The sequence below is a fragment of the Lagenorhynchus albirostris genome, chromosome 2 (assembly GCF_949774975.1).
Source record: "Lagenorhynchus albirostris chromosome 2, mLagAlb1.1, whole genome shotgun sequence".
In the NCBI taxonomy this organism is placed as follows: Eukaryota; Metazoa; Chordata; class Mammalia; order Artiodactyla; family Delphinidae; genus Lagenorhynchus; species Lagenorhynchus albirostris.
Genome location: NC_083096.1, coordinates 83,195,518 through 83,215,241, shown reverse-complemented (window position 1 = coordinate 83,215,241; position 19,724 = coordinate 83,195,518). Strand labels below are relative to the sequence as shown.

Genomic DNA, 19,724 nt, shown 5'->3' with positions numbered 1-19,724 from the left:
AGATATGGGGGCCTATGTATATGTATAGCTGATTCACTTTGTTATAAAGCAGAAACTAACACACCATTGTAAAGCAATTATACCCCAGTAAAGATGTAAAAAAAAAAACAAAAAACACAGATTGCTGGGCCCTGCCCCTAGTTTGGGATTCGGTAGGTCTGGAGGGGGGGAGCGCAAATCTGCATTTCTCGGAGGCCCAGACCGTGGAGCGAGTGTTACTACCCCAGGCAGCGAGCACTTTCCTGAATCTCGTAGAACAAGGACTAGAGAAGAAGGTATCTCCACTGAAATCCCAGAAGAATTCAGACACAGAGGTCCCTTAAGCCCAGCTGCTACTTTTGGACTGGTTATTCCTCACCTTCCCTTTGAGTCACTTTGTTATTTTGTAAAAACAACGGGAGGGCATGAATGAATAAGTATCTAACACATACATTGGTAACTACGTGCAAGGTGCTGCTCTGAGCTCTTTACATGGATTAACTCATTTAGTCTTCACAACAAATGAGAGGCTGGTACAATTATTAACTCCAATTTCCTGAGGAAATGAAAACACAGAGAGGTTCAGCAACTTACTTGGGGCCACCCAGCTAGGAGAGCAGGAATATGAGACTAACCCCAGCACTGACATTATTTCCACTTCTTTTTATGTCAAAGGTAAATATGGATGAAGCTTTGGTCTCTCAGATTTAGGGATCTTTGATGTTTTGGTAAATCGTGGTCAGCTGGGGTCCAGTACGGTTTTTAGCTAGGGTCACTGGGCAATATGGAATCATTGAAAGAGCATTATTCTACCCATTTTAAAGTGCCTGACCCTTTGGCAAGTTGCACAATTTCTTTTTATTATCTCATAGATAAAATGAGGGGGTGTACTGACTTTCTGAATTTTCAAGCTTTGAAAGGATGTAATTTTCACTGAGTTTCAATCACTTTTCACTCCTGTACTCACTCACCTAGAGCAGCTGCCTGAAACAACACAGACCCAGGGTTGATACGCCACAGGCTCCGGCTTGTTCTGGGGACAGCGCCCTCCTCGGCCGGCTGAGAACTCTTCCACCCTGGCCGTCTGGTCCCTGAGGAGTTTTGCCAGTGTTGAGCTGGGGTCTGCTTTAAGTGGCAGGAGATGAGGCAGAGCTCATTAGAAAGATAATTTTCTAATAAAAGTCAGTATAGAGGTCTAGGTAGGAGCTTGTTGGTTTCTGCTGACCCGGGGCACATGGAGCGGGTCATCTTGCCTCAACATTTGCATCTATGAAATGGAGATAATTAGGAGTGTGGTGTCGTTTAGCTAATTAACCATTACCCAGCGCTTGGTCATAGCTGCATAGCTCCATCGGCCCCCTGAAGGCTGCAGCTCTTGACAACAGCAGTGCCTCATCGGAAGATTTATATGCTGAGCTTGTACACTCAAGGACCTCCCAGACTCACCTCACCCACCTTAACGCTTGATACTGGCAGAGCCATACATATATTCTAAACCCTAGTCATCCTCAGGTTGACAGAAGAATGGTCTCAGACTCATAGATAACAAAAGGTGGGGTGGACTTTTTTTTTTCAAAATAAGAAGCTGAAAAACTCTGAATATTCTCCAGAGTGTTGTTAGAGTGACCTGGCATTAAGAGACCCCGGTAGCAATTTATCCAAGGTATACTAGAACGCGTTGTTCACAGCCATGTATCTGGAATTGTAGAGAGATTTGCAGATGAAGACTCTAGCAATAACTCTTAGGATGTGCCAGGCACATAATTATCACATGCCATTCAAACAACTCTAGGAGTTAAGTTCTATTATCAGCCCATTTCTTAGGTAGGTAAATTGAGGCCCACACAGTTCAAGGTGGCACAAGGATTTGAACCCAGGTAGCGTGATTCCAGAGCCAAGATGGGTAGCCATGGAGCTACGCTGCCTCCCTATGACGGGACAAGACAAAGGCCAGGCCCTCGACGAGCCAACCCCACTGAGGGAAACAGACGAGCACAGGAACAGGTATTCATCAACATGGCTGACCACGAACATAAAAGGAGCAATGAACTGCAACCAGAAAGACCCAGCAAGACCTCAATGTGGAAGCGGCATGCGAGCTGAACGCCGAAAGAAATGAGCAACATTGCAGCAGGTGCAGATGGGGCTAGAGCAACATGCTCAGGAGGTAACCTGCCCCTGGTGTGGGCAGGAACACAGGCGCCTCCTGTTTAGTCTTTCTTCCAATGTGCAATTTATCTCATTTTCCAACTCTCTGTTCTGCTCATGACGATGGGCACTCAAGGTCCCAAAGTCTCAGGTTTTATAGGCTCAGAGGGTCTGAAAGTTGGACCCATCTTTTCATACCTCAATGGGGTTTCAAGTGTCAGCATGGCCTGTGCTGAGATCCTCCCCAGGCCAGGCCTTCGGAGAGATTTTCTCACTAGGCAAACTTTTGTTATGTTGCCAAGCACCACTTTGGCCATCAAAGTCTGGTATGTATGAGCCAGCCACCAGCTCGAAATCTTGGGGGCAATGGGAAACCAAGACTTTGGAACAAAGTTCCCTGTGCCTCCCTTGTTCTAGCCTCCCTCATTCTCTGTTTCATCCACCTTCCTCTGGTAGACTTCTGCTCCTTTTCTATGCAGTGGCTTCCTTCCTTTGACATGTCTTCATTAATCCCATTGTGGTTGGTGATTTCCCCCAGTCTTAAGTGCTCCGAAGAGCTCTCTTCAGATACAAGAGCCAGAATGAGACAGATGAAGAATCCAGGGAGAAGGAAGGAAGGGAGGGAGGAAGGGAGGAAGGGAGGGGGGAAGGGAGAAAGGGAGGGGGGAAGGGAGAAAGGGAAGGAGGGAGGAAGGAAAAAGGGAAGGAAAGAAAGAAGAAAGGAAGGAAGAAGGAAAAAGGGGAGGAAGAAAGGAAAGAAAGAAGGAACAAATGAAAGAAGGAAGGAAAGAAGGAGGGAAGGGAGAAGAGAAAGAAGGGATGGGGAGGCCGGGGAGAAAGGAGAGCAGAGTAACTATGTTAAATCCATGCCACTGGGTCTCACTTCTGCTTTAGCTGTGTCTCTGCTTTCTGGAAGGAGAGCTACAAGATGCTACAGCTATCTGGTATTCTCTGTTGCCAGTGCATGGTCAACACACCCATGAACCTAGACTCAGGATCCTTGCCTCTTCCTGGCCTCATCTGGGTTCAGGAGCTACTTGGCATCATATCTTCCTCACTTTCTGGGCAAAGCCACATGAGTTCTGCTTAAATGCTGCATAGGCCATATTATTGTCCAGATTAGATCTCCCGACCAGCACCAGGCCTGATACCCCTACCAGTCCAGGGTGCTCCATGAAACTTCTCTGTTGACATCCATGAGACCCTTCTATCCTGGTTTTATCCTACCTCTCCCACCACTTGCTCCCAGTTCTTTCTTTGACTCACCTTCCTCTGCCCACCCTTAAACGCTGGTGTGCGTCAGCTTCCCATCCCCGGTCCCTTGCTCCTCTCCTGCTATGTGCTCTCCTTACAAGACATCCCAGCTGACTATTCCCTGCCTCCTGCTTCTGACTCTCAAACTGACATCTCCAGCCCTGACCTCTCCCAGTTTCTCTCAGTGGATGCTGTCCACTGAGCATCTCCGCCTAGAGGCCCCTGGAGAACCTCAAATTCTACACATGCCAAAGTTAACTCTTATCTCTTCTCCCTCTTTCCCAACTCACTGTATCTAATCCAGGAACATGGGGTTCATTCCAGGCTCCACCCTTTGCCTCATCCATTCCTATTCTGTACCACCCTACCTGCCCCTCCATTCATTTACCAAATATCACCAATTTTTTTTTTTACATCTTTATTGGAGTATAATTGCTTTACAATGGTGTGTTAGTTTCTGCTTTATAGCAAAGTGAATCAGTTATACATATACATATGTTCCCATATCTCTTCCCTCTTGCATCTCCCTCCCTCCCACCCTCCCTATCCCACCCCTCCAGGCGGTCACAAAGCACCGAGCTGATCTCCCTGTGCTCTGCAGCTGCTTCCCACTAGCTATCTACCTTATCACCAATTTTAAGTCCTAAACATTTCTTGAATAGTTTTCCCCTCTCTGGACCCCTGCTATCATTCTCAACTTCAGGTCCTGAGCATTCCTTATGTAACTGTTTCCCTGCAGTTTCTCTGCCCTCCTATCCATTCTCTATGCTGCCTCTGGAATAACCTGCCTAAGATGAAAACCACCAAGATTCCCTTGCTTGAGACTTCAATGGCTCTTCATCACCCACACCAAATTCCTAGCTCTGAGTCGGCTTGATAAAGGCCCAGCATGGCCTGGCTCTGCCTCTCCAGCCTCATCTCAGCACCCCCCGCCTCAAACTTCACGCTCGGGTAATGATATGGAGTAGCTTGTAACTCTCCAACACCCCATTTTGCTTCGTGAGCTTTATTCTATTATCCTATCCCATCCCGTCCTGTCCTGTCCTATCCCCTCTGTCTAGAGGGTCCTTCCCATCCTTCTTCACCTGGACTATGCTACTTCATCCTCAAGACTTAGCCCAGCCATCACCTGGTTCAGGAAACCTTCCCCAAAGCCTCAGGTTAGGGAAGTGCTCCTGTTGCATTCTGCCCTATTGTCTCATGGCTTATGAACAGCAGGTTGGAATTGTCTGTTTGGGAGTCTTTCCTTCCCATTAGCCTAAAATCCTGTCAGTGTTTTAGTTGCCTTCGCACTAGTGCACTAGTGCCTGGTGCAGTGCCCAGCACATAGTAGGTGCTCCATTAATGCTGTTGATCAGAATGTAACCCCTTCAGATCAGGGATCATGACTTTTCCACCCACAGACTCCTAGCAGGCACTCAAATGTTCCACGGGTCACAGTTATGGTCAATTAATCTACAACAAAGGAGGAAGAATATACAATGGAGAAAAGACAGCCTCTTCAATAAGTGGTGCTGGGAAAACTGGACAACTACATGTAAAAGAATGAGATTAGAACATTCTCTAACACCATACACAAAAATAAACTCAAAATGGATTAAAGACCTAAATGTAAGACCAAATAATATAAATAACCTAGAGGAAAACACAGACAGAACACTCATTGATATAAATTGAGGCAATATTTTTTTGAATCAGTCTCCTAAAGCAAAGGAAATAAAAGCAAATATAAACAAATGGAACCTAATTAAACTTAAAAGCTTTTGCATGGCAAAGGAATCCATCGACAAAATGAAAAGACAACCTATTGAATGGGAGAAAATAATATTTGCAAATGATAAGACTGATAGGGGGTTAGTACCCAACATATATAAACAGCTCATACAACTCAACATCAAGAAAACAAACAACCCAAATGAAAAATGGGCAGAAGAACCAAACAGACATTTCTCCAAAGAAGACATACAGATGCCAACAAGCACACGAACAGGTGACCAACATTGCTAATTACTAGAGAAATGCAAATCAAAACTACAATGGGGTACCACTTCACACTGGTCAGAATGGCAATCATTAATAAGTCTACACATAACAAATGATGGAGAGGGTGTGGAGAAAAAGGAACCTTCCTACACTGTTGTTGGGAATGTAAGTTGGTGCAGCCACTATGGAAAACAGTATGGAGGTTCTTCAAAAAACTAAAAATAGAGTTGTCATATGATCCAGCAATCCCACTGCTGGGCATATACCTGGACAAAACTATAATTTAAAAAGACACATGCACCCCTATGTTCGTAGCAGCATTATTTACAATAGCCAAGACATGGAAACAACCTAAATGTCTATCGGCAGAGGAATGGATAAAGAAGATGTGGTACGTATATACAGTGGAATACTACTCAGCCATAAAAAGAATGAGATAATGCCACTTGCAGCAACATGGATGGAACTAGAGATTATCATACTAAGTGAAGTAAGTCAGACAAAGACAAATGCCATATCACTTATATGTGGAATCTAAAGTATGACACTGATGAACTTTTATGAAACAGAAACAGACTCACAGACATAGAGAACAGACTTGTGGTTGCCAAGGGGTGGGGGGTGGATGAGGGATGGAGTGGGAGTTTGGGGTTAGCAGATGCCAACTATTACATATAGGATGGATAAACAACAAGGTCCTACTGTATAGCACAGGGAACTATATTCAGTACCCTATGATAAAGCATAATGGAAAAGAATATCAAAAACAGTGTATGTATGTGTATAACTGAATCACTTTGCTGTACACCTGAAACTAATACAACATTGTTAATCAACTGTATTCTAATATAAAATAAAAAGTAAAAAAAATAAAATAAAAACTAGACAGTCTCATGTCAGTTAAGGTCACATTTGGCTGTTTAAAGTTAATAAAAAACTTGACTTCAAAACAAAACAAAACAAAAAACACAACATTGTGAGTCAACTATACTTCAATAAAACAAAAAAACAAAAAAAACCTCCACAACCTGATTAAAAAATGAGAAGAACTGAATAAACATTTTTCCAAAGAGGAAATACAGATGGCCAACAGGCATGTGAAAAGATGCTCAACATTGCTAATCATCAGGGAAATGCAAGTCAAAATCATAATGAGATACCACCTCACACCTGTCAGAATGGCTATCATCAAAAAGAACACAAATAACAAATGTTGGCAAGGGTGTGGAGAAAAGGGAACCCTTGTACACTGTTAGTAGGAATGTAAATGGGTGCAGCCACTGTGGAAAACAGTATGGAGGTTTCTTAAAAAACTAAAAACAGAGCTACCATATGATCCAGGAATTCCAATCCTGGGTATATATCTGAAAAAAACAAAACCACTAAGTCTAAAAGATACATTCACCCCAATGTTCATAGCAGCATTATTTACAATTGCCAGTATATGGAAACAACCTAAGTGTCCATCAACAGATGAATGGGTAAAGAAGCTGTGGTATATATATATATATATATATATATATATATATATATATATATATATATATATATATAATGGAATACTACTCAGCCATAAAAAAGAATGAAATTTTGCCATTTGCAGCAACATGGGCAGACTTGGATGACATTATACTAAGTGAAATAAGTCAGACAGAGAAAGACAAATACTGTATGATCTCAATTACATGTGGGATCTAAAAAATACAACAAACTAGTGAATAAAGCAAACAAGAATCAGACTCACAGACCTAGAGAACAAACTAGTGGTTATAAATGGGAAGAGGGTATGGGGGAGAGGCAACAGAGGGGTAGGATATTAAGAGGTACAAATTGTTATGTATAAAATAAATAAGCTACAAGGATATACTGTACCACACAGGGAATATAGCCAATATTTTATAATAACTATAAATGGAGTATAACCTTTAAAACTTGGGGATCACTATATTGTGCACCTGTAACATTGTACAGCAACTATACTTCAATTAAAAAGAAAACAAAGAAAAAAAATGTTCCATGGGTGAAGGCTGCTTCCATTGATGGCCATGAAGGGAAAAGGGGAAGACAGTTCTGACCACAAAGCTCCTAAATGTACCATGCAGGCAGGCCTGGTAGAACATACACACCAGCATTCCATCTCCAAGTGGCATGCATTCTGAGTGTGAGATTTGAAGATAGTAAGCTCTCTGGTAATTATTTAAGAAAATGATCCACTGGGTCCGCAGAGGATGGGGAGATCCTCTCATGAACTCTCCCACATCACCAATGGCCATGATCACCTCATGAACTTAATATACTCATAAAATGTATAAGTATATTAAAGAAAATTATGGCCTTGTTAGGGTGGCGAGTGGACACCAGCTTCATCCAGATGGGCTCCACCCGCTTCCCTGGAACAGCCCTCCAGCCCCCCTGCTTCCCACCCAGCTTGCCCATCGGCCCTCTTCCCAGTGGCCTCTTTGCACAAAGGTTCAGCCATGCTCACCTCCTTCATCCTGGGGGCTACAGAGCGTCCACCTGCATTCCACCCATCATCAGTCATAGATTCCCTTCCACCCTCCCAAATAGCCCTATGCCACCCTGCTCAGTGCCCCCACAAGAGCCTTGACATCCCAGCCTGGCACACACACTGGCATGTGACAGCCCTCCATGGCAGAAAACCAACCTGACCCTGAACGGGGCTCTTGAGAGGCTGGGGTGTGATGTTAAACTGAGTCCACTTAGGCTCTTGTCTGGCCAGATTCCCGCCAGCCCAATGCTGGATCAGATAAGGGTACAGGTGGGGACCTATGGGACAGCCCAGCAGTCCTCAGCAACCCCCAAAGCCCTCACCCCAGTTTCCTCCACCTGTAAGCATAGAGAAGAGAGCGCTACCTCCAGAAGATGACCTGCCCCCGGGAAGCCATGGCGGGGGGAACAGGCCCTTCCCGCAGGGCGCTAGATGCTGGGGTGAGTGGAGCTGCCGCTGCCTTCCCGTTGCCGTGACTCACAGCTGGCCAGGGTGCGCCGGCCTTAAATACTGGGCTCAGACGGGAGTGGTCGGTGCAGCTGTGGATGGCTCAGAAGTCCTGCTGCTGAAGTCCCTGCAGGCACAGAGGCTGCCTGTCCCAGCCAGGGAGGCCAGGCACGCAGAACCGCCTTGCCAAGCCTTGACCCAGTGAGAGGGTGGGAAAGAAAAGCTTCCCAGGCTCCCTGCTTCAGGGCTCATATTCACACACGTCAATTCTCCTGACTGCGGAAGGGAGAGCTAGGGAGGGAGAGTTCATCTCCACCTAAGCAAGGACTGGAACAGCTCAAAGTGGCAGGTCTGTGCCAGGAAGTCGGGAGGCTGGGAGTCCTTCCTGTGCTGTCTGGTGCTCAGACAGAGGCTGGGTCATCCCTGGTGGGATCTCTTGTGGAGGACACTCGTGCTGAGGGACCTCAGAAGGCTGTGAGCCAAGATGACAAGAGTACTGAGTCTGTCACTCAAGACTGAGCTCACCTCGGGCCCCTGAGACTGCCCAGCTGGGTGGGCAGATCTCCACTGGTTTCATTTCAGTTAAAGGGTGAGAGGTCCTGCCCTGCCCACCTCACAACTAGTTTGAGACTCCAAAATGACACAGAACGTGCACTACATAGAAGCTATTGCTGTTGGGTGAGTGGGTTAGAAAAACTGGTCTCTGACATTTCATCCAGCACTCAGATTTCCAACAAGACAGGAAGTCTAAGGCATAAAGCCCTCTCTCTCTCTGTATTGTCTCCTCCATCCCCCGAAGGGGCACCCTGGATGGGAAACATACACTGACTGGATGATTCACCAGCTACTAGCTGGCTGCTGTGTTTATTTCAGGGTAAAGATGCCCCAGGACTTCAGCTGAATGACTCCAGTGTTGGTGCACCAGCTGCTGGAATAAGCATGGAGCACAGCTGGGAAAGGACGAGAGAACCGGGTGGTGGGGAGAAGACAGAAGAGGAGAGGGTAATTTAATAGTGGGAAGGTCTGTCTTTGTTTTTATTTCTTTAAATATTTTTTCTCTCTAGGCTTTTTTAAAAAATTCAAGTATAGTTGATTTACAATGTTGTTAATTTCTGGTGTACAGCAAAGTGATTAAGTTACACATATATATTCTTTTTCATTATAGGTAATTACAAGATATTGAATGTAGTTCCCTGTGCTATTCAGTGGGTCCTTGTTGATTATCTATTTTATGTATAGTAGTGTATATCTGTTAATCCCAAACTCCTAATTTATCCCTCCCCCCTTTCCCTTTGGTAACCATAAATTTGTCTTCTGTGCCTGTAAGTCTGTTTCTATTTTGTAAATAAGGTCATTTGTATCATTTTAAAAAAAGATTCCACATATAAGTGATATCATATGCTCTTTGTCTTTCTCTGTCTGACTTACTTCACTCAGTATGACAATCTCTAGGCCCATCCGTGTTGCTGCAAATGGCAATATTTCATTCTCTTTATGTCTGAGTGGTATTCCATTGTGTACGCGTACAACATCTTCTTTCTACATTCCTCTGTCGATGGACATTTAGGTGGCTTCCATGTCTTGGCTATTGTAAATAGTGCTGCTATGAACATTGGGGTACATGTATCTTTTCGAATTAGGGTTTTCTCCGGATATATGCCCAGGTGTGGGATTGCTGGATCATACGGCAACTCTATTTTTAGTTTTTTAAGGAATTTCCATCCTGTTTTCCATAGTGGCTGCACCAATTTACATTCTCGAAAACAGTGTAGGAGGGTTGTTGGAAGATCTTTAGCATCAACCAGAGCCAGGTCCAAATCCTGGGTTCTTAATCACGTGACTTTGAGGAAATTCCTTTACCATCCTTCAAGGCATCTCTTACTGGGCTGCGGTGCAGAGTACCTGAGGGGCTCCACATGCTTTCCCCTTCTCCAGAGTAAGTAAAGGGGTGACGCCTGGGACTTATGAGGTGCCTGTGCTAACTGGATCCTTTCTGGGTCTGGGGAGGCTGAAGGAAGTGGGAGCAGTGATTTCAGTAATTACTATAAAGTGTCCATCGACAGATGAATGGTTAAAGAAGATGTGGCACATATATACAATGGAATATTACTCAGCCATAAAAAGAAACAAAATTGAGTTATTTGTAGTGAGGTGGATAGACCTAGAGTCTGTCATACAGAGTGAAGTAAGTCAGAAAGAGAAAAACAAATACTGTATGCTAACACATATATATGGAATCTTAAAAAAAAAAAAAGTTATGAAGAACCTAGGAGCAGGACAGGAATAAAGACGCAGATGTAGAGAATGGACTTGAGGACACGGGGAGGGGGAAGGGTAAGCTGGGATGAAGTGAAAGAGTGGCATGGACATATATACACAACTAAATGTAAAATATAGCTAGCGGGAAGCAGCCACATAGCACAGGGAGATCAGCTCGGTGCTTTGTGACCACCTAGAGGGGTAGGATAGGGAGGGTGGGAGGGAGACGCAAGAGTGAGGGGATATGGGGATATATGTATATGTATAGCTGATTCACTTTGTTATACAGCAGAAACTAACACACCATTGTAAAGCAATTATACTCCAATAAAGATGTTAAAAAAAATCCTATACATCTGACCCACCCCAAAGGCACAAGGTTTCTGCTCAGTCCTCAACAAGCCTCAAAAAGGACAGGCCCCCCTCAAACAGCCCGGAGCAGGGTCACCCAGTATGTCTCCTCCAGCCATCCATCATCACTACAGGATGGGCTAAGGAAGGTCTGGAGGAAAAAACCAAGACAACCACTGACAGATAAAGTGACCGACAAGCAGCTTCTGTCAGGAGGAAAGCTTGAGGAGCCCACCCGCCACGAGGGCAAGCACTGTCAGGCAGTGACACAGAGCTAAAAGCCTCTGCAGAAGCAAACAAACATCATCTGGTTCTGTCTCCAAAACCTGAAGAGCGATGCACGTAAAATAACAAAAAAATCATTGCAAAGCAACAGACCAATACTGCAAAATGTTAGAATAACATAAGATTGTGTGCGTGCGTGTGTGTGTGTGTGTGTGTGTGTGTGTGTGTGTAGAGAGAGAGAGGCTTTGAAACCTTCATCTCTCCAGGATTTGAGAGCCTCTCTAGACACTTTCTTCTCTGAGAAACGCCTAAAGCCTCCTGCTCTGTCCTGTCTCCAGGCCATTTTCCTTCACCTGTCCCATAAGTGATGGGGTTCTTTGTGACTCTGTCCTCTGCCTTCTCTTACCACAGGGCCCATGTCCCCCGGGCGACCGTGTCCACACCTCTGCTTCAACTGCCCCCTTCTGCAGACTGGGACATCTGTACCCCCAGCCCATGGTTCCTGACAGGCCTCCGGGACCACATGTCCCGCTGCTCCGCTTGCTGTCCTGCAGGAACCACAAAACCACACGTGTCCAAGCTGGAATGCACCCTTGTCCATCTCTAACCCCACTGCTCCTCCTGGGTTACACCTCTTGGAAACGGCAGCATCCCATGCCAGATTGCTCAAGCCAAAAACTTGGAAGTCAGGGCTTCCCTGGTGGCGCAGTGGATGAGAGTCCGCCTGCCGATGCAGGGGACACGGGTTCGTGCCCCGGTCCGGGAAGATCCCACGTGCCGCGGAGCAGCTGGGCCCGTGAGCCGTGGCCGCTGAGCCTGCGCGTCCGGAGCCTGTGCTCCGCAACGGGAGAGGCCACAGCAGTGAGAGGCCTGCGTACCTCAAAAAAAAAAACACCAAAAACCTGGAAGTCAGCCTCTACTGTCTCTTCCCCTTGCTCTTTACACCTCTGTGCTCCCCAAGTCTCATGATTCTTCCTGCTTGCATTAGTTTGCCCCCGTCGACATAACAAAGTACCGCAGACTGGATACGGAAATGCATTGCCCCACAGCTCTGGAGGCCGAAATCCAAGATCATGGTATCAGCCGGGTTGGCTTCTTCTGAGGCTTCTCTCCTTGGCCTGAAGATGGTTGTCTTTTCCCTGTGTCCTCACATGGTCTTCCTTCTGTATGTCTATGTGTCTCTCCCCAAGATCGACAAGGAGAAAACAGATTTTGTGTTTCTTTCACACATCTGCTCTACCTTTTGTCTGAATCCTAAATTGTTCTTCTGTCTTATAAGTACAGCAGCCATATAGGATTAAGCCGACCCTAATGACTGTTAACTTAATCACCGCTTTAAAGACCCCTATCTCCAAATACAGTCACAATTTGAGGTACTGGGGGTTAGGACTTCGACATACGAAATTTTTCAGGGGAGGACACATTTCAGCCCATAATACTCCTTTATGCTTCCAAAATCCACCCCCTTCTCTCTATCCCTATTAGTATCTCTTAAATTCGATCCCCGTTTGAAGTGAATTATTAAGCAGTCTCCTATTTCTATTTCTGCTGGAGTGATTTTTCTAAAATGCAAATCTGATCAGAGTACTTCCTGAGTTAAAATGATCCATGGTTCCCCAGTGTAAGGCCAACTGGCCCGAGGCAGGGGAACGCAATCAGACTCACAGGTTGCATCAGACCGAAACTTTCCGGACCACCCGGTTCCAGAAGCTGACCTGGAGACTTTCCGGACCACCCAGTTCCAGGAACTGACCTGGGGACTTTCCACCCGGCCCAGCCTTCCCGCCTTTCGAGGGGCAGGACAAACGGTCCCAAGACTGATGCAACCGGCACCGGATATTGCCACGATACCCGAAGAGACCACCAAATAAGGAATAACCTGCGCCCTCCCGGATTCACCACACCCCTTTCCCTTCTTCCCCTATAAATTCTGCCCAAACCCTCGCCCGGGCACGACTTCTCTGGCCACTTTCTCTCGGACCAGTGAACCTCGCCCGGGAGCGTTCCCAAATAAAGCTTGTTTAAGCTCTCCTCCGTTTCTTGGTGCCGTTCCTTACACCCAGTGCCTGTGGTCTGGCGTCTACCAACCTTTCCAGATTCTGCTCTCATATTCCTTCTCCTCGCTGCATGTACCAGGCATGCTGAGCTGCTCTGGGTTCCCCCCAGATACCACACTCTCCCAAGCTGCTCCAAGCTGTCTTTGTACGTGCTGCTCTGCCTGCCTGAATCCACCCCCTGCCCTTTCCTTATTTGTGATCAATTCTATGGGAAACTTTCCCCAACTACTTCCACCTGGCAGGTGCCATGCTCTGAGCTCCCATGAGAACCTCATGCCTACTTCTGAGTTCCTAAGTTATGACTGCGGACTTCTCTGACTTCTTCACTAGACACTCCTTCAACTACAAAAAGGCGTCTTGTTTACTTTTATATTTCACAGCAGCATAAGGCACGCACAGAGTAAGGGGTATTACATGTTTGTTGAACAAATGCATGTTTTTCTCTCACAGCACACAATGGTAGTACTATTTCCTGTTTATGCATCTATCTCATCGCTAGTCTGTGAGCAACTAGGGGATTAAAACGAGGCCTCATTCATCTTTGTGTCACAAGTTCTAACGCCATGGCAGACACATAAGAAGGACTGGTAACATTTGATGGATGGGTGAGCAGGGATCCAATCGGGGTGTGATCCATCAAACCCATTCTAGAGCAGATGTCTTGTGAGCGGGGTCGACACTGTTAGAAGTGGGAGAGAACAAGTTGCCTTTGAGCTAGAAGAACAGTTTAAAATTAGGACAAAGGGTAAAGCAGATGTGTGATACCAATACGAGGTCTGTTTTCTCCTTGTCGATCTTGGAAAGACAAAGATCAAGACTAACAATGGGGCTTCCCTGGTGGCACAGTGGTTGAGAGTCCACCTGCCGATGCAGGGGACGTGGATTCGTGCCCCGGTTTGGGAAGATCCCACACGCCGCGGAGAGGCTGGGCCCGTGAGCCATGGCTGCTAAGCCTGCGCGTCCAGAGCCTGTGCTCCGCAACGGGAGAGGCCACAACAGTGAGAGTCCCGCATTCGGCAAAAAAAAAAAAAAAAAGACTAACAATGTATCTAGAACTGAAAGGTCTTCTTGTGAATTTTTTTTAAGTTAGTGGGAACCTGCTGTATAGCGCAGGGAGCTCAGCACGTGCTCTGCAGTAACCTAGGTGAGTGGTTAGTGGGGGTCGGGGGGAGGTCCAGGAGGGAGGGGATGTATGTATACATATAGCTGATTTACTTCTTTGTACAGCAGAAACTAGCACGCATTGTAAAACAACTATACCCCAGTAAAAAAAAAAACATTCTTTAAGCAGTCCATTCACCTGGGGCTCTATTTTCTCATTGAGTATCTCTACATTTCCCTGTGCACCAGCTTAAAGTTTCCTTCCTCACCTATCCTGGCTGAAGGAAGAGCACCCACTTATGCGTGGGACTTTGCACTTTTCACAAAAGGCCGTGAGCTCACGCGATCCTGACCGTAACCCTGTGGGGTGAGTTTTACCAATGGGAAACCGAGTCTCAGAGATTAAGGGATTTGTTCAAGGTCAATAATTTGAGTTTTCCCAGGCCTTCTTGCCTGTGTGTATAGAAGGGATCACAGAGATGTATATAACAAAGCTTTCACTACCTTCTGAACTTTACCATCTAATCTCTGACAGTCTGCAAGTTTTACCTCTGTGAGTCTCAGGACATGTTACAGAGGTTCTCAGAAAGGCAAACTGTGAAAGAGTCTTACACTGAAGGCCCCAAGGAATCATGCCTTCGTGTATCCAAGCCTCTGTGCAGTCCCCTCCCGCACTGACGCTGGGCTTGACACTGGGACGTTAGCAAGTGTGATGCAGGCGGAGGCATGAAAGGTGCGTGTGCATTCAGACTTGCCCTCTCTGACTGCTGAAGGCTCTTCCCCCACCTTGTGATAAAGCTTCTGGCACAGATGAGCCATCCCAGCTGAGAGCCCTACATCAATCAGCCTCCAGCCAACCTGCTGGCCACAGCCTGTGAATGACCGCCATTGAATAGAAGAATCGCCCAGCTGAGCCCAGCCCAAATTGCTGACCCACATAATCACCAACAAATAAAACAGTTGCTGTTTTAAGCCATTATTTCTGGGGTGGTTTGTTATATAAGCAATAAATACACAGTTCTTTCATCTTATTCTGCTCCATGTCTCTCTCTGATGGTCACTGCCTCTGAGGTCACTTCCGAAGACATCTCACCATTATCACTACTGCAGGGGCCTGCTAAATCAACCTTAATATCTATAGCCAAAGTGCTGTCTGGCCCCCAAATTACAGTGGTGTTCCATGGAGCACCGAGCAAGCTATGACATGTTATGAACACACACACACGTGCACACACACACGTGTGTGTGCATGTTTAAAATTTTTAAAAAGTTTAAAATTAATCTTTAAAATTAAAGCTTTAAAATTTAAAAAAGTTTAAAATTTAAACTCAGAGTTTAAATTTTTTGAAAAGTTTTTTTGTGGCTTTTTGTTTTGGGCGTGTATCTGCCTTCAGGAAGGAAACACCTGCCGAAAGCAACCACAACACCCACAGCTCTGGACCTTTTTATCAATATTTCAGGCTTTCTCTTATACACCAGTACACTCTAAAAGCTGCTCTGAGAAATACTTTGTGTTTTGCGGGGCTATGGAATCTTACGATACTCTGCTAGAGGGAGAGATCTCACGATACTCTTCAGACCTGGGAAGAGCAGACCTTGTGGTCTTAATATAGCAAACTTCAGAAAGGCTAATTGAAAGGAATGCTGATCTCTAGTAAAATACTACAGAGCTTTCATTTCATGTGAGGCTCTGACTTTGTCTTGCTGGTTGCTGATCCTCTCTCATCAGAGAAGGGCTGGCTGCTCCATCACCAGGCAGGCTGGGGACCCACACCCAGGCAGATTCCAGGCTTGTTCTCCATCGCCCCCTTCCCTTATCCTCAGCAAAGCCCTCAGGCCGTTCACCAGTTTACAAGTTTGTGTGACCCCTGCTGTCATCACAGAGTCATAATGTGCTGGAGCCTGGGTACATTCCCTGGCCAGCTGACTCCAAACTCAATGCCGCCTTCCACCCCACATCCTAGAAGATATTGCTAGTGGATCATGGGTTTCCTTCCTGCTAGCCTAATGTGGCACCGGAAACCCTTCAAAATAGCATCCAGGCAACCCTCACCAAGCTACTGGAGATGCTCCTTATATTCCTTTGCTAGGGCTGCCATAAAAAATTACCGTAAACTGGGCGGCTAAGCAGCAGACATTTATTTTCTCACAGTTCTGGAGGCTGGAAGTCTGACATCAAGGTGATGACAGAGATGGTTCCTTCTGAGGCCTGTGAGGGAAGGATCTGTTCCAGATCTCTCTCCTTTGCTGTGGGTGGCTATCTTTTTCATTTGGATTCATATCATCTTCCCTCTGTACATGTCTGTATCCCAGTTTCCCCTTTTTGTAAGGATATCAGTCATATTGGATTAGGACTCATCCTAATAACCTCGTTTTAACTTGATTACCTCTGTAAAGACCCTATCTCCAAAAAAGGTTAACATTCTGAGGTACTGGGGTGGGGTTCATAATGCAGTATATCTTTTTAAGGTGGCACAATTCCACTTATAACAGTCCCCTAGACGTGGCCCAATGCTCCTCCCTTTCTATACTCTGCTGCTCTGTATGACATGCATGCCCCTGCTCTGAGCAGGGTACATGATCTGGGGGAGAAAGGTCAGGTGTGAGGCTTATTTGCCTCTGGCATGCATAACCCCAGGCCAGCGATGATGTTCCTGACAAAGCTGGTAGGATGTGGTCCCCAGCCAGCTTCAGGCTCCGTGTGTGTCCTTTCCAAGAGCTGCACGTTAACAGAAAGGACAATAGTGAAAGACTGAAATGTCCTTCTTGTTTGTCCCTCCTCAGGGGAGGGTTATACTTCCCTATCCCACTGGCATCAGGATTGGTTGTGTGACTCCCTTTAGCCCATGAAAAGCAAGTGTTATTTCTGAAAGGAAGCTATAAGAGACACTGTGTATGTGGTCTTGGTCTCTCTTCTGCACAAGATGGTCAGTGTCCTAGATGGAGGGTGGGTCATCAGCCTGGGTCCTCAAGTAAAGTTGATGGGGGGCAGAGCTTACTCCAGACCATGATGGACATGCAGCATGAGCATGAAATAAATCTTTCTTGTAAAAAGCCACTAAGATTTAGGGGTTGTTTGTTACTGGGTACAACTGCCTATCCTGACTGATACAACAACCTTCCCCAACAGAGGACAATTATGTTTTAGTTAAGAATATAAATGCGGAGTGAACACAAGGATAAATTCCAAATGGATCAAAGCTTAAATGTAATCAATGAAGCCATAAAAGTACTAGAAGAAAAGAGGAATTACCTTTATAACCTCAGAGTGGGCGAAGGTCTTTCTACTTACGACTCGAAATCTAGAATCTGTGAAAGAAGAGATTGACAAATTGTAGTACATAAAAATAAAAAACTTCATAGGAAACCAAACTAACAACAGTAACGTGAAGAAAAAGAACCAAAATCCCAAACAAATCCCATTAGTGTGGTAGATTGTTTGCAGATATGGCCGCAAATTTCTTCCCTTTGTTCACGCCCTTAGGTATTCCCTTCCTACCCTGAATTCAGCCTTAACCCTGTTACTTGATTTGGCCTCTGGGCAATAACAAATGTGACACAAGCAGAGGCTTAAAAACACTTGGGTTTTGGTACTTGTTCTCTGGCTGTTTTTGGAACCTTGACCATCATGAGAAGAAGACCAGACTAGCCTGCTGGATGGCTAGTGACCCTCGTTACCTCTACTGACAGCCAATCAACCAACAGACCCATGAGTGAGGCCATCAACCACCAGCTGACTTTAAAGCATACGTGAGCCCAGCTGACACCTTGTGGAACAGAGATGAACTATGAGCTAAACCCAGACTATAGCATCATGGGCAAATCAATGGTTGTTGTGATGAGCTGATAAGTTTGGGAATGGTTTCTTACACACACGCACACACACACACACACACACACACACACACAAATAACTGATGCAATAAGCCAGATCAAAAGGCAAACAACCAAAGAAGAAAGTTATTTGCAACTCATATCACAAAGGGCTTACATTTCTAAGAGTAAATTTTTCTTGTATAAAGTTCCTTATTATAAAATACAGAAGACCAACAACCCAACGGAAAAATGAGCAAAGGATATAACATACAGTTCGCAGTAAGGGAAATATAAATAGCTTTTTAAAAATATGAAACATGCTCAATCTCATTCATAATAAGATAAATTCAAATTAAAACTACATTGAGATGCTATTTTCACCTATCAGATTGGCGACAGTACAAGCGTTGGCAACACACTGCGCTGGCACTCATACGTTGCAAGTGGGGGTATAACCTGATGGAGGGCAAATTAACAATAGTTATGAAGATGATGTTGCACAATATGTTTGATCAAGTAACGTACTTCTAGGAATTTATTGTACGAATGTACTCACACGCAAAATGGCATATGCAGAAGGTTATTTACTGCAGTATTTTTTGTAATAGCAAACAACTGGCAACAACCTAAATGGCCGTCAGTAGGAGACTAGTTGATGAATTACGGCACATCCATGTAATGGAATACCAACTGCGAAAAAGAATAAGGAAGCTGATACGTACTGATGTGAAAATAATCCAAGATGTGTTGTTAAAAAATAAAGCAAGTTGCAGAAACACATATATACGCATTTGGATTTGCTTCTATATGCGTAGAGACTCAGAAAAAGATACACAGCAATCTGCTGAAGGATGCGCAGGTTACTTACGGGATGTGGTGGAACGGGATGGATAGTGGACAGGGGTGAGAAGGAGACTTTTCGTCACATAGCTTTTTGTAGTTTTTAAGTTTTGAAACTTACAATATTTTTTTATTATTTAATTTTTATCTATTCAAAAATTTAAATAATCAAATTTAATATTTAGGAAAGGACGTAGCTATGGATGTGTAAAGTGGACCACAGAATGTAAAGAAGCTGAAGCTCAGAGACGTTAAGTGTCCAAAGGTGCCCCAGCTGGCAGATGGCAGAGCCAGCGTCTGAGCACAGGTCTATTTGACTCTGAAGTTAGGAACTTGAGAAAGGCTTCTCTAAACTTCCGCTTTCCCAAAGGTAAAATGGGAATCCTAGTAACACCAGCCCTGCCTACACACAGGACTATTGGGAGGCTATAGTGAGAGTGCTTTGCAGACCATGGAGAGCTCTAACCACAGATGCTCAATGGATTTCCACATGCTAGATGAGGTACAACCTTTTTTTCTGGTCTCACTATTGCCAGCACAAAGGGCTGTGTAGTTTACATATATTATCATTTCACCTAATCTTCATTACAACTCTAGAGGTGAAGTATTTTGTTCCCATTTCAGAGATGAGGACATGAGACTCAAATTTATTAATTTAGCTAGCATGTGACACAGTGGGATTTGAGTCCAAGTCTGTTTGACACCGAAGTGGTTGCCTCTCAATTATTGTGTGTGTGTGTGTGTGTGTGTGTGTG

The 19,724-nt window shown here is 45.2% G+C and overlaps 1 protein-coding gene across 1 annotated transcript in view; it reads right to left on the bottom strand.

Moving 5' to 3' along the window:
* VTCN1 (V-set domain containing T cell activation inhibitor 1) overlaps window positions 1-19,724 on the bottom strand; it is a 110,508-nt gene that overhangs the window by 60,195 nt on the left and 30,589 nt on the right. The window contains exon 5 of the mRNA XM_060139233.1: window positions 17,567-17,622. The gene's annotated coding sequence lies outside the window, so the exon portion shown is untranslated. The remainder of the gene's footprint in view (window positions 1-17,566; window positions 17,623-19,724) is intronic.